Source organism: Salmo trutta, chromosome 14 (assembly GCF_901001165.1).
Source record: "Salmo trutta chromosome 14, fSalTru1.1, whole genome shotgun sequence".
Lineage (NCBI taxonomy): Eukaryota > Metazoa > Chordata > Actinopteri > Salmoniformes > Salmonidae > Salmo > Salmo trutta.
This window is the reverse complement of record NC_042970.1, coordinates 71,484,373-71,498,728: the sequence shown is the minus strand read 5'-3', so window position 1 is coordinate 71,498,728 and position 14,356 is coordinate 71,484,373. Positions and strand designations below refer to the sequence as shown.

The following is a 14,356-nucleotide window of genomic DNA, read 5'->3' as shown; positions in this document are numbered from 1 at the left end:
AGAGAGAGAGAGAGAGAGAGAGGGGGGCCTGGCAGACAGGATGATAGATGGCTTTGTTAAAGGGTCCCAGGGTGTCCCCTGAACTTGAAGCACTTTGTTTATCTTGAATAGAGAGGGAGGAGGGGAGGGGGGAGAAGAGAAGAGGAAGGGAGGAGAGGGGAGAGGGAGAGAGAAAGGAGCAGGAGGGATCTACGTCTAGGGAAGAGAGCGAGGGAGAGGCCTGTATCTGGGCAGGCATGGTGGGTTGGGGAGGTTGGGGGGGGGGGTTGTGAGCAGGGACGGCTGCTTGAAGGGGGAGAGGAGGGAGAGAGGGAAGGGGGGATGGCTCGGCCCTCAGAGTGGCTGTCCATTAACAGATGAACTTGGCAGTGGTCCAGGCCTGGAAGGTCTAGGGAGACACACACACGCACACATCTCCCTCATACCTGCTGAGTCTAGATCGAATGCCACCAGGTTATTTTTTGTCTGGAGGCGAAAAAGGACAAGGCTCTGGTTCACCTATGTCAGAACCAGTTCAGACTGGTTAGCCAGCCAGTGTCTGTGTGCCTGTGTGCGTGTGTGCGAGTGTGTGTGTGTGTGCGTGCGTGTGTGTGTGCGTGTGTGTAGGAAACACAGGGAACAGAACCTCTAAACTGGGGCCACAGGCCAGGATGATACAGAAAATAAAGAGTACAGAGAAAGAGCGAAGGAAAGGGAGGAGCGTGTGAACAAATTAAAAGACGAACAGGAAGTCCTCATAAACGTGTGGGGACAGCAGGGGAGGGGTGTTGGTGGGCAATATGATGCTCACAGCTTTAGTTCGTATTGTGTACAGAAAACGTTACAACTAACATGAGAGTGGAGAGGAGGACAGAGAGAATGGATTTGATATGGACGACACACATAAGGTGCATAAAGGCCCTTTGTATGCAAGTGTGTGTGTTGTGTGTGTGTCTGTTTATAACCTCATGCCTCAAACGGTTGTGTGCGTGTGTGTTTAATGTCCGACACAGTAATGTACAGAAACATGTTGTTCTCTAATTTGTCCTTAATCACCTCAGGGACTGTCCCAGGAGAGTTCTAGAAGAGCCTGGTCAACATTGTACCACAAAGAACGTTTCTCTTCTCATTTCAGGTGTGTGTGTGTGTGTGTGTGTGTGTGTTACTCTGTTCCGTGTGTGACGAAGTGTTACGCTGAAGGTGTTGGTGGTGAGAATTGAAGGGCTTAGAGGAGTCACCTTTCTGCACTTGCTTCACAGGTGTTCCTGTTGTCTTCCTGTACTCAGGTCTGGTGTGTTTAGCTGATGAGAAATGGTCACAGGCACGGGACTGAAGTTCAGGCAGATATCCAGTAGCCTCATCCCAGATCTGTTTTTACTGTCTTGCTATGGTCATTAATGGCATGACAGTGACTATATGAGATGGCAAAACAGCACAAACAGATCTGGGATCAGGCTAGAAATTCAGTTCAAACCCACATAAAGAAGACTATAGTTTACAATAGAATAGTACAGTACTTACTATGGAATTCTGTAATAAACTGAAGTATACTGTAGAATACTATACACTGTAGTATCCCTTGATCATGTGTAGTACTTACTATAGAATTGTGTAGTATACTGTAGAATACTATAGTAAAATCCAGCAACAAAACACTGTAGTAAATACAGAAATGTCAGCAAAAACACTACACTCTGCAAAAACTCATTTTTTTGTTGCATATACCCTGCCCATTCCCCTCCCCCATATCCAAATGTGTGCCACACGTGAGAAACCTACATGCCAAGTGTAGACCATATATTGTGTTCCTTACAGGTTATGAAAAAGAGCAGAAGTTCTGAACTCTCTGTTCAGGACCTAGTCCTTCCTTCCTTCCTACCTACCTACCTACCTACCTACCTACCTACCTACCTACCTACCTACCTACAGGTTATGGAAAATTAGCTCTATGAGTATTTCTCCAGTAGGATTCCTAAAGGAGAAAGCCTTTAGTAAATGCTGCAGTAATGTCCCCAAAAACACTACAGTAAATACAACAGTATATTACAGGCCGCGAAACACTACAGTAATTACTATAGTATATACCACTCTTTTTTTTACTACAGTATTTATACTATAGTAAACTGTAAATACTTCAGTATACTACAGTAAATCCTACAGTATTCACTGTAGTGTTTTTGCAGAATTCAGTAAAGTCTTCAAAAACAGTTTACTACAGTATAAATACTGTAGTAAAAAAAAGAGTAGTATATACTATAGTATTTCTTTATGTGGGAACACAACACATCGTACATGCTAAGTAGTTAGAAGATCGCCTTAACATTTAACCAAGAAAACCCCATTCTAACCCTTACGGACTAACAACCCCACCAACTAATCAATGGACTATTTCATTGTCTTAAGGCATTTTTTAAATGAAATATTCATTGAGATATTCATGTCTGATCTATGAAAAGATGTGTTTCTTTCCCATCGTGTGTCACGATCTTGGAAATGATCAGACCAAGGCGCAGCGTGTGTAGAGTTCCACATCTTTATTCCAAAGTGAAACTTAGCAAAACAAAATATATCAATAAACGAACAACGAAACGTGACTACGTGGTGCTACATGCACAATACACAAAACAATATCCCACAAACACAGGTGGGAAAAATAGCTACTTAAATATGATCCCCAATCAGAGGCAACGATTACCAGCTGCCTCTAATTGGGAACCATACCAAAACACCAAGTCATGCCTTGAACTACTACACCATTGAGAAACAAGGGCTCTCTATGGTCAGGGCGTCAGGGGAGATGGTGGGTGTTGTTGAAACATCTTGTTCCAAGTAGCTTTCATTGATCGATTATTTTTTAATATTTATGAACAAATTCCTCCTATATGCGTCTTTGTGCCAGAGGGCAATTGTGGATATACAGTACCAGTCAAAAGTTTGGACACACCTACTCATTCAAAGGTTTTTCTTTATTTTTACTATTTTCTAAATTGTAGAATAATAGTGAAGACATCAAAACTATGAAATAACACATATGGAATTGGGTAGTAACCAAAAAAGTCTTAAACAAATCAAAATATATTTATATTTGAGATCCTTCAAAGTAGCCACCCTTTGCCTTGATGACAGCTGTGCACACTCTTGGCATTCTCTCAACCAGCTTCACCTGGAATGCGTTTCCAACAGCCTTGAAGCAGTTCCCACATATGCTGAGAACTTGTTGGCTTCTTTTTCTTCACTCTGCAGTCCAACTCATCCCAAACCATCTCAATTGGGTTGTAGTCGGGTGATTGTGATGGCCAGTTCATCTGATGCAGCACTCCATCACTCTCCTTCTTGGTCAAATAGACCTTACACAGCCTGGAGGTGTGTTTTGGGTTATTGTCCTGTTGAAAAACAAATGATAGTCCCACTAAGCGCAAACCAGATAGGATGGCGTATCGCTGCAGAATGCTGTGGTAACCATGCTGGCTAAGTGCACCTTGAATTCTTAATAAATCACCGACAGTGTCACCAGCAAAGCACCCCCACACCATCACACCTCCTCCTCCATGCTTCACGGTGGGAACCACACATGCAGAGTTCATCCGTTCACCTACTCTGCATCTCACAAAGACACGGCGGTTGGAACCAAAAATCTCAAATTTTGACTCATCAGACTGAAGGACAGATTTCCACCGGTCTAATGTCCATTGCTCGTGTTTCTTAGCCCAAGCAAGTCTTTTCTTCCTATTTGTGTCCTTTAGTAGTGGTTTCTTTGTAGCAATTCGACCATGAAGGCCTTATTCACGCAGTCTCCTCTGAACAGTTGATGTTGAGATGTGTCTGTTACTTGAACTCTGTAAAGCATTTATTTTTCTGCAATCTGAGGTGCAGTTAACCCTAATGAACTCATCCTCTGCAGCAGAGGTAACTCTGGGTCTTCCTTTCCTGTGGCGGTCCTCATGAGAGCCAGTTTCATCATTGTGCTTGATGCACTTGAAGAAACTTTCAAAGTTCTTGAGATTTTCCGGATTGACTGAACTTCTTTTCTTGAAGTAATGACGGACTGTCGTTTCTCTTTGCTTTTTTGAGCTGTTCTTGCCGTAATATGAACTTGGTATTTTACCAAATCTTCTGTTAACCACCCCTACGTTGTCATCATTGATTGGCTCAAATGCATTAAGACGGAAAGAAGTTCCACAAATGAACTTTTAACAAGACACACCTTTTAATTGAAATGCATTCCAGGTGACTACCTCATGAAGCTGGGTGAGAGAATGCCAAGAGTGTGCAAAAAAATCTTGTTTGCAACTGTTGGACTAATGATTACACCCTAGATTAGCTAGATGCAGGCAAGAATGTGCAAGGCAGTATTGAATGTGTCACTGTGTGTCGCCTTGATAACTCAAATCTCTCTCTCGACCTGTCCCTCACTCTCCAAGAGTTTGCAAAGCTGTCATCAAGGCAAAGGGTGGCTACTTGAAGAATCTCAAATATAAAATATATTTTGATATGTTTAACACTGTTTTGGTTACTACATGATTCCATGTGTTATTTCATAGTTTTGATGTCTTCACTATTATTATACAATGTAGAAAATATAAAAAAATAAAGAAAACCCTTGAATAAGTAGGTATGTCCAAACGTTTGACTGGTGCTGTATATGTGTGTGTGTGTGTACCATAAAATGTGCATGTATTTCACAAATCTCCGACTATTACTCTCTTTGTATATGGGCAGGTTCTTCTTGTCTTCCCCTCTTCTTTAAACATGAGCTCTCTTTCTCTCTTTTTCTGTTTCTCTCTTTCTCTCAAACATACGTCTTTATTTTCTTGCGCGGCACACGCATCGGGTGTTAGTTTGGCGTGAAGATATCGGATGAATATGTCTCTTCTCTCTCTGTGTGTGATGACGGCTGCTCTTAGCGACCCCCCCCCCCCCACACACACAAACACACTCACATTCACATTTGCATATGTATATGTGCAGATTGTATGAGAAGAGACTTTCACATTTGGGGATAGTAATGGTGAGTGGGTGAGGGGTGTTTTGGGGGGTGGGGGTCCGCGATGGACCCAGACAAAGCCGGCCACCACTCCCAGATGGCTGTCTGCTCTCTCCGGCCACGTGTCTTGTGGGGAGAGAGAGGGAGAGGAATGGAGGGTAGGATAGAGGGAGAGGGAGGGAAAGTGAGAGAGAGAGAGAGAGAGAGAGAGAGAGAGAGAGCATGGAGAGATAGGAAGAAGAGAAAGGGATACACTCTTAGATAAAAAGGGTTCCCAAAAGGTTTCTTTGGCTGTCCCCATAGGAGAACCCTACCTGGAACCAAAAAGGATTCTTCAAATGGTTTTCATATGGGGACAGCCGAAGAACCCTTTCAGGTTCTAGATAGCACCTTTTTTCTAAGAGTGTAAAAAGACCAGAGAGAGAGAGAGGGTGCGAGAAGGAGTGAGAGTTTGTAGGATTCATGGGCCCATTCGCGTGACATCCGACTGAGAAAGGCAGAAGACTCTGTGGAAGAACTGCCATGTTCCCACAACCTTGTACTGGATACATTATAATGCATTATGCATGAGGGAGGGAGGGAGGGAGGGAGGGAGGGAGGGAGGGAGGGAGGGAGGGAGGGGAAGAATGGAGATGAGGTCTGGATATTTTCAGACATGGTATTGTTGTTTATCTCAGGGCTAAGATGTCCCCATGGTAACCTACTTGTTAATGGGGTCACAGTAGTAACCAGGCCGTGATGTGATTGTGATGTCAGGATTATGTTATGACTGTAGCTGGACTTCACTGGAGTTTGAAAATGGAAATGTGAAAATGGACTGTACCTACCTAGAGAAGTTTCTTACAATGTAACTAGCTTCATATGTACCTCCAACTGATAAAAAATGAAGGTAAAGTGAAAGAAATTGCCAACCCCAAATCACCCCTGCACTTTCCCTTCTAAATCATCTTAAAGGCCTGTGTCTGAGAACAGTTTGAGCTGCCATGCAGACCATTCATATCTGGAAGACAGGTTTTAGAACATGTCTGAGAACAGTTTAAGCTGCCATGCAGACCATTCATATCTGGTAGACAGGTTTTAGAACATGTCTGAGAACAGTTTAAGCTGCCATGCAGACCTTTCATATCTGGTAGACAGGTTTTAGAACATGTCTGAGAACAATTGAAGCAGCCTTTCGGACCTGTCAGAGGTACTATGGTCTGGACAGACTCCCACGTTTCCTTGACCTTGATGTTTGTTTACCTTGTAGCCCAGATGTAAACATAGACACCATCGCAGACAGGAAGCCTCTGAAGTTTGGCTCAGAGTCCAAGGTGACCACTCTCTCTCTATAGCGGTTTTGGCAATCTTTTCCCTCTCATTCCTGTTGATCCGGTTCTTGGCACTTTTGTTGCAACAAATCACCTGTCCTCTTGACCAGCCAGGCAGCATTGTGTTATCAGCCAAGGGGATAAGTCAGACAAACACCTTTTTTACAACCCTTTGCCTATAGGTTCAAAGTGCCAAAGAAATGTTTTTATGCTTTGTTACATATACTTTTCTATGAGAAACTGGCTGGTCTGTGCCGCTGTGCTGTGCTGGGCAGCATTGTTCAAGCTGTACATGCCCCGTCCTTCCCCAGGCGTTCACACTAGTGTGATGTGCCAAGTTGGAGGGACAGACTGCTGGTTGGTAATAAGGCCAGTGATTTGTCTCTCATCATCTGTTGCCACTCTGGATCCAACCTCGGAGTCCAAGGAGGGCTACACTCTCGAATTTAAAAGGTTAATTTGCTTTAGTGTGTCTCTCCTTCCAATTTTTCTCTCTCTCTCTCTCTTGCTCTCGCTCTCTCCCTCTCTCTCTCTCCCTCTCTCCCTCTCTCTCTCTCCCTCTCTCCCTCTCCCTCTCATTCTCGACTCCTGTTCCAACAAGTAGTGTAGGAGCTTAAGTCAACACATCTAACTCCTTGGAAACTGAAACCAGGGTACAGTAAACTGGGAGGCAAGCACAACCCTCTTTCTTCCTCTCTCTCTTTCTCGCTCTCTCTGTTTCTCTCTCTGTCTCTCTCTCTCTGTCTCTCTCTCTCTGTCTCTCTCTCTCTGTCTCTCTCTGTCTCTCTCTCTCTCTCTCTCTATCTCTCTCTCTCTTTTAACAGTACACTATTCTTTACATAGCTTCAATAATATTTAGATAAAGAATTCTGTCAGTCAGTCTCTTCAGTCAGTCCGGTGAGATTTCAGGACGATGTTAAGGCGAGAGCTGTGTGAGAGAGATACCAGACCCCCTCTCCCCTCATCAGTGCAGCTCCAGCCAAGGTCTCACTGTGTGGTAGGATGTATGTGTTCCCTGCAAACATTTTGGAAGTGAAAATCTCTCCCAGACAACTGATGGACGGTGCCTCCCTCCCCCCTCTCTGCCCCTCCTCCATCCCACTGACCGACTGGACTGACTGGCCTTCCCCCGGCTAACCTCCCTCCGTCTCCCCTCTCTGCCCCTCCTCCACCCCACCGACCGACTGGACTGACTGGCCTTCCCCCGGCTGACCTCCCTCCGTCTCCCCTCCCCCCCCTCACCCCTCCATCCTCCCTATCCCTCACCACGTACCCTCCTCCCCCTATACTCCGTCGACCCTGCCTGGATCCTGTCATGTCATTATCTGAGGGTCGGCGCAGAGGGGCCTCTCTTCCTCTCTTTTTCTGTCTCACACACACACACACACACACGCCAAACGCACGCACACCGCATGCACACACAGGCACACACATTTGTGTATAGCAAGTTTGCTGGAATTTTGTTCAACCTAACAGGCCCCCCCCCCCCCCACCATATCTCCCCGCTTAATTTAAAGCCAAAGTGCCCACAGCTGTTGTTGGGTAGCGGTCCCGCCGGTGGCTTAAAAGAAAGTGCGGGTGGGTCAGGGTATTAGCATAGGCTAATCACTAGAGGATGAACAGACCAGGGGGAGAGGTGGGGAAGCTGTCTGGTTCTCTGGTGGCTCTGACCACCACCACCATTAGGGCTCTATCACTGGCCAGTAGCACACAGGGGCAGCCAGTTTCATATGCACTAAAACGCCACCTACTTTGGTTACACAAAATGGACGCCCGGTTGCGGCTTCGCCTATGGGCTGCCTGAGAAGCTGTGGGCAGCTATTATTAGCGTATTTTCCCTTTAGTAATCTGAGAGTGGTGCTTTTAGCCCCCATTTGAATGGCTGACACTTGGGTTTCTGGAGCAGATTAAGTGAAATTTTAGCAGCTTTTCGGGCCCTAACCGTAAAACCACACAAAGGAAGCAGCTGGCGCTAATGTAATCTAGCACCCCTCAAGGATGGGCTCTCTGGTTGTCTGTTGTGGCTAACGCTGTCTGTCTGTCTGTGTTTCTGTCCAACAACACTCTTTTGTTTTTCATTTTTTCTCCCTCTGCCCTCTCTCAAAAATAGTATATACTATCCCCTATTCCCCACTACCTCCCTTCATATATTTATCTCCTTGAATTGTTGTAAAAGTGTAGGACTTTTGCCATACAACAATCATTATAAATTATATAGGCTTGACTTTTTTTCTAAGCAAACTCATTTTATTTTTTCATCCTCTTCTACTATCTGTTTCTGTAAAGGTGTCCATCAGAAATGATCCCTATTTCTGACAAGTCGCTGAGCAAGTTTCTCATCTCTCATTTCCCCCCAGTATTTCTCCTGAGCATCATGTCAGTCTTAGAGACCAGTATAGGGTATACATCTTGACCCAGCATAAACCCGAGCCAAGTTACAGTTCAACTTCTGAGTAGGTTTAGTTCATCTTCCCAGAATGCAACACAAGGCGGCGAGTCAGTCGAGGTCGCTGACCTGGGGAACCGGCGTCACTGAGAAGCTGTCAATTCCCCCCTCGTCGCCGTGGGAACATGAGTGGCCGCCGTTAACGGGGGAGCATGGGGGATCAGTGTAGCCCCATAGTGTGACAGAGCTGTAGCCGTTAGGGGTGACACCAGAGGGGTATCGGAGTGTGTGTGTGTGTGTCAAAGTGTGTGTGACTTGACTCATGTGGCATGAGTGCTGGTGGTTTCCCCTAGTGTGATGCAGGCCCTCTGAAACGGGTACACTCTTAGAAATTAGAGTTCCCAAAAGGGTTCTTCAGCTGTCCCCATAGGATAAGCCTTTTTGCTTCCAGGTAGAACCCATTTTGGTTCCAGGTAGAACTTTCAGTTTCCATGTAGAACCCTCTGGGGAAAGGGTTCTACCTGGAACCAAAAAGGGTTCTTCAAAGGGTTCTCTTATGGGGACAGCCGGAAAACCCGTTTAGATTCTGGATAGCACCTTTTTTTACTAAAAGTATGCTGTATATTTGCATTGGAACTGGTTGTCTGTAGATGTACACGTTAGGCTTCACTGTACATGTGTATAATTATTTTACTGTTAATTACTGTTGATACATCTCATGTGGTACCACACTTTGACATGTGCAGCCAAAGCAATTGCTTCAATGTTCCATTGTGAGGCTCCACTCTCCACTCTCTCTGTCAATTAAGTTTTATTGTCTGCTAGAAACAGCTAGGGCACAAACATCTGCCACATAAATCGTCTCCCTAGCTGTTCTTCTCTGTTTAAGACAACGTTGACAGTCAGCCGTACCCTCTTTTATCGCTGTACATCCCAATTTCCTCACGCTGTGGGCATTGGCAAAAGGGGAGAGAAAACTCAAGCCGGTACTTGCTCTGCTCACTCGCTGAAAATGTATCTATAACTCAGAAGTCATTGGACATCTTTCAAAATGATGTTTGATCCAACTCTGGCCCTGCGGCGTGGCCACGTATGTGTGCCGTCTTGCCCAGTGCCTGTGTGGAATGTCTGTCGGTGAGTTTGTGGGTCCTGTGTGTGTGTGTGTGTGTGTGTGTGTGTGTGTGTGTGTGTGTGTGTGTGTGTGTGTGTGTGTGTGTGTGTGTGTGTGCGTGTGCGTGTGTGTCTGCGTGTGTCTGCGTGTGTATGTGTGTCAGTGAACTCCTGTCTGTGTGTGTGTTAAGGAGTATGGCTGGACAGTACTGTATGGGTATCCTGCTCGTTGCAGCTGTCTGTGTATAAATCCAGCTGTCACTAAAGGAACATAGCCTCTCTTCTAGAAGTCCTGCTCTCCCTCCCTCTCTCCCGCTTTCAAACCCTCCCTCACCGAACGGGGGGGAATGTTTAAACAGAAAATGTGTGAGATGGCATTTAAGGAAAAAGATAAGGAATTCTTTGTCTGTTTTGGATGTAACTGTTGACCGTTGAATGCTTGAGTCAGAGTCACTAGGCTAGGGCAGCCTCTCTCTCAATTCAATTCAATTTAAGGGCTTTATTGGCATGGGAAACATATGTTAACTTGCATAAAAATGTACAATAAACATTACACTCACAAAAGTTCCAAAAGAATAAAGACATTTCAAATGTCATATTATATGCAACTAGATAAAGTACAGAAGGGAAAATAAATAAACATAAATATGGGTTGTATTTACAATAGTGTTTGTGCTTCTCTGGATGCCCTTTTCTTGTGGCAACAGGTCACAAATCTTGCTGCTGTGATGGCACACTGTGATATTTCACCCAATAGATATGGGAGTTTCTCAATATTGTGTGTCTCTCTCTCTCTCTCTCTCTCTCTCTGTCTCTCTCTCTCTCCTCTCTCTCGGCCCCTCCTCTCGTCCCCTCTGCCCTCCCTTAGTTCTGGGCTGCTATACTGCTATACACTTCTCTGCTATGTGGTTATCTATAGGGCCTTGGGACAGATTGTTGGCACGGGTTCACAGGTAACATTCCAGCACGGTTTGAGATCTTAGGCCCTTGCCTTGTTAAAATCACCATTTATAGGCTCCAGCTGGCTACAGGGAACCAACTTCCAGGCTGGTGGGGCTACCTATTTAATTATTATGAACTCATTGGTGTTAGTGTTATAGTATGCCTATGCATGAGGAATGAGGTTAAGAGACTCTCTGGGAATAGCCTGGCTAGATTCCACGTAGCTCGACAAAGCTTGGTAGCATCGCATTCAATGTATTTAGCCGAAAACGTGCTGTAACCCGAGGTGAATACCAACATGTTTAGTGAATTTGAGCATTCAAAATGTAGTGCTGCCTGTGACTCTTAGCCAAATCACAAAATAACATCTATCAAATACATCTGCTTATACAAAGCAGACCCACTTCAGGCCAGGCTGGGGTAGAAATGAGAGAGGTGGTGACGGTGGGCCATTTCAACTCCAAGGGTCCTAGCGCCCGCCCTTTCTCCTCCCTGGCTCTGCCCAGGGCCTGTATTCAACAAAGCGTTTCTGAATAAGATTTCTGATCTAGGATCAGGTTTGACTTTTCCGTCATAGTGAATAAGAGGAGGGGACCTGATCCTAGATCAGGCACTTGGTGAGTTTGAGCCATGCTCTGCTCTAGTCTACACAGTACTGTGGCATGGCATAGATTAGAGTCTTAGACCACATGTGTCTAATTAAGAGAGAGACTGCATGGAATCTGGTACGGCACGGCCCTGAGATGGAGAATAGTGGGGAGCGCAGGCTGCCTTCGCCAAGCGTATGGCCCATCCATCTTACAAACTGTTATTGAGAATAAACTCTACATGTATGGCGTTTACTGCTTCCCATGCACCCCTCCTTTCCACCCCTCCTTTTCATCCCTCTTTTCCAGCACTCCTCTTCACAGTAAGGGGCCTTTCAAATGGAGTGCGGAAGAAAGCGCGGAAAAGGACACGTGTGGTCCGAACGGTGAACTTGTCTTGGCATAAGCCGACACAAAACGGTTTGTAGGTCAGCGTCGAGCGTGCATGACCACTTCCGAAAGTGCGCTGTGTGTCTCTTCCTGCTATTATGGGAAGGGAGGGGGGGCGTTGTGGCTTGTTGAACAGGAGGCGATTTTGCAATTTTAATACCGTTTGGAACTTGTTTTTGGGTTCTTGTGCCATTTCCCTTAAGTCCTTTATGAATAAGTTAGGAATAAACGGCAGTAGGGGTGTTGGATGGGAGTGGGACATTGGGTGGGCTCAGTATGCTGGTCTTGCTATCTCTACATACATACTACTTGAGATTTGACGTTGTCTTCGTGAGCGGTGTTACGCTGGAATAGATTTCTGGTATGACGTGATTCAAGGCAGTTTGATATTAAACCCCTATTAGAGGAAAGAAATCCAACTCTTTACTACATCCAATGAAACACTTACTATGCTCCTGCATTATAGACAAACACTCAGCTCTGCTTTACTTCACTGAGAGTTATTATCCTGGTTGAGTTTGACCTTGGACTAACCTTAACCCCAGAGCAGCAGCAGAGGTCGTCGATTGACGGCGATAGACCTTGAACTATTTAACCAGCTGACCACACTGTGACCCCCGTGTAACCGCAGTCGGAGCACAGCAGATGGGTAGCGTGTTTAAGGACGCTGCGGGCGACTCCTCCGACACACTGGCCTCGTTGTCTTCTGTCCCATTTTCTTTCATTCTACCCCGTTCCCCCACAATGCCTTGGGGCGTCATATGCTCGAACAGGCTCCTCTGATTGGCCGCGTCTCACATGACCTTTCCAAGCCACTGGATGTCTCGCGCCTTGACGTGCCCAGAGAGAGCGAGGGAAACATACAGTAACAAGGTGTCTGAAGCAACCATTGTTTGGTCATGACTAAATGTTGGGCCAGTGTAGAAAAGACATTGAGTTTTCCCCCTTTAGAAAGGTCAGATTGTTCTGATAGCCACGTTCTCTTTCGTCCAGATCCTTGTGAGAATGAGAGCGGACTTGGCGAGTAATGGTTTCCTACCTTGTCCGATGGGGACGGTGGGCAGAGGGAGAAGGAAACACATCTGGAATACTTCACCCTCTCTCTCTCTCTCTCTCTCTCTCTCTCTCTCTCTCTCTCTCTCTCTCTCTCTCTCTCTCTCTCTCTCCCCCTCTCCCCCTCTCCCCCTCTCTCTCTCCCTCCCTCAGCCCTCTCTCTCTTCCTCCCCCTCTCTCCCTCCGTCCTGTGAACGACTCAGTCCATTCGTTTAGGCCTGTATGAGCTTATGTCTTCTTGGAATATTATCTCCAGTGAAGTGAGTTAGATCAGAGGGCATGGAGAGGGGGAGGAAAATAGAAAACACCTGTATAGTTCTCTCCTCCTCCCTAACCCTGATGGAAGGATTTAGAGTCAGGCTTGGGCAGGGCAGGGTGGGGTGAGGCCAAGGGTAGAGGGCTTCAGAGGGAAAACAGAGCAAGAGGAGATGGAGAGAGACGGAGCGAGAGGGAGGGAGACCTACCTCGACCCTTCTCAGTGCTGTCATCAGAAATATAAGAAAATACTGGTAAAGAAAGGAGGGAGGAGGAACAGGGGAGTATGCTGGCGTGAGGGGGAGAAGATAGAGTGAGAGTAAGTATCAGTGGAGGGGTACAGAGTGAGAGAGAGAGGGAGTGAGAGAGAGAGGGAGAGAGAGTGTGAGAGAGAGTGTGAGAGAGGGAGATGAAAGGAGGGTGTAGGGATAGAGAAAGAGAGAAAGTGAGAGAGAAAGAGAGAGTTCCTAACCTCCTGCCAAATGTATGACCATATTAAAGACACGTACTTCCCTCCGATTACACAGACCCACAAAGAATTAAAAAACAAATCCAATTTTGATAAACTCCCATATCGATTGGGTGAAATACCAGTGTGCCATCACAGCAGCATGATTTGTGACCTGTTGCCACAAGAAAAGGGCAACCAGTGAAGAACAAACACCATTGTAAATACAACCCATATTTATGTTTATTTATTTTCCCTTTTGTACTTTAACTATTTGCACATCATTACAACACTGCATATAGACAATAATATGAAATGTCTCTATTTCTTTGAAACTTTTGTAAGTGTAATGTTTTCTCTTCATTTTTGATTGTTTATTTCACTTTTGTTTGTTATCTATTTCACTTGCTTTGGCAATGTAAACATATGTTTCCCATGCCAATAAAGCCTATTGAATTAAATTGAGTGAGACACCGGACCCAGACCGACAGAAGTGTTTGCTCAGCCTGGAGGGATCCTCTCACACACAGTGGGAGCGGAGGGAGTTGTGTGTGTGTGTGTGTGTGTGTGTGCTTCTCGTGGCCTCTCCAGTCTGCAGGTCCCTGCCTGTAGATGCCCCCTAACCCTAACCCCCACTACCCCCTATCCTAAACACCCTCTCCTCCTCTCCTCCGCTCCTCCTCTTCTTCTCTCCTTCTCTCAACACTGTCTGGGCCCTCCAGTGAAAGGTTCCTACAGTGATTGCTGACCTACTGCATGAAGTGCTCAAAGGGGCCCCCTCCCTTAGAAAGAAATACACAACTAAATAGAGGGAAATATCTATTTGCAGCTATTCCCTCATTGATATCAGCAAAGCTGTGTGTGTTTCCAATGAGCAATCCATACGTCCACTCTAGTCTCTAATGTCTAGTC

General features: G+C 45.7%; 1 protein-coding gene across 1 annotated transcript in view; it reads left to right on the top strand.

Annotated features, from left to right (window-relative positions):
- Positions 1-14,356, top strand: part of LOC115147269 (B-cell lymphoma/leukemia 11A) — a 46,864-nt gene that overhangs the window by 19,033 nt on the left and 13,475 nt on the right. The gene's annotated exons all lie outside the window — the stretch shown is intronic.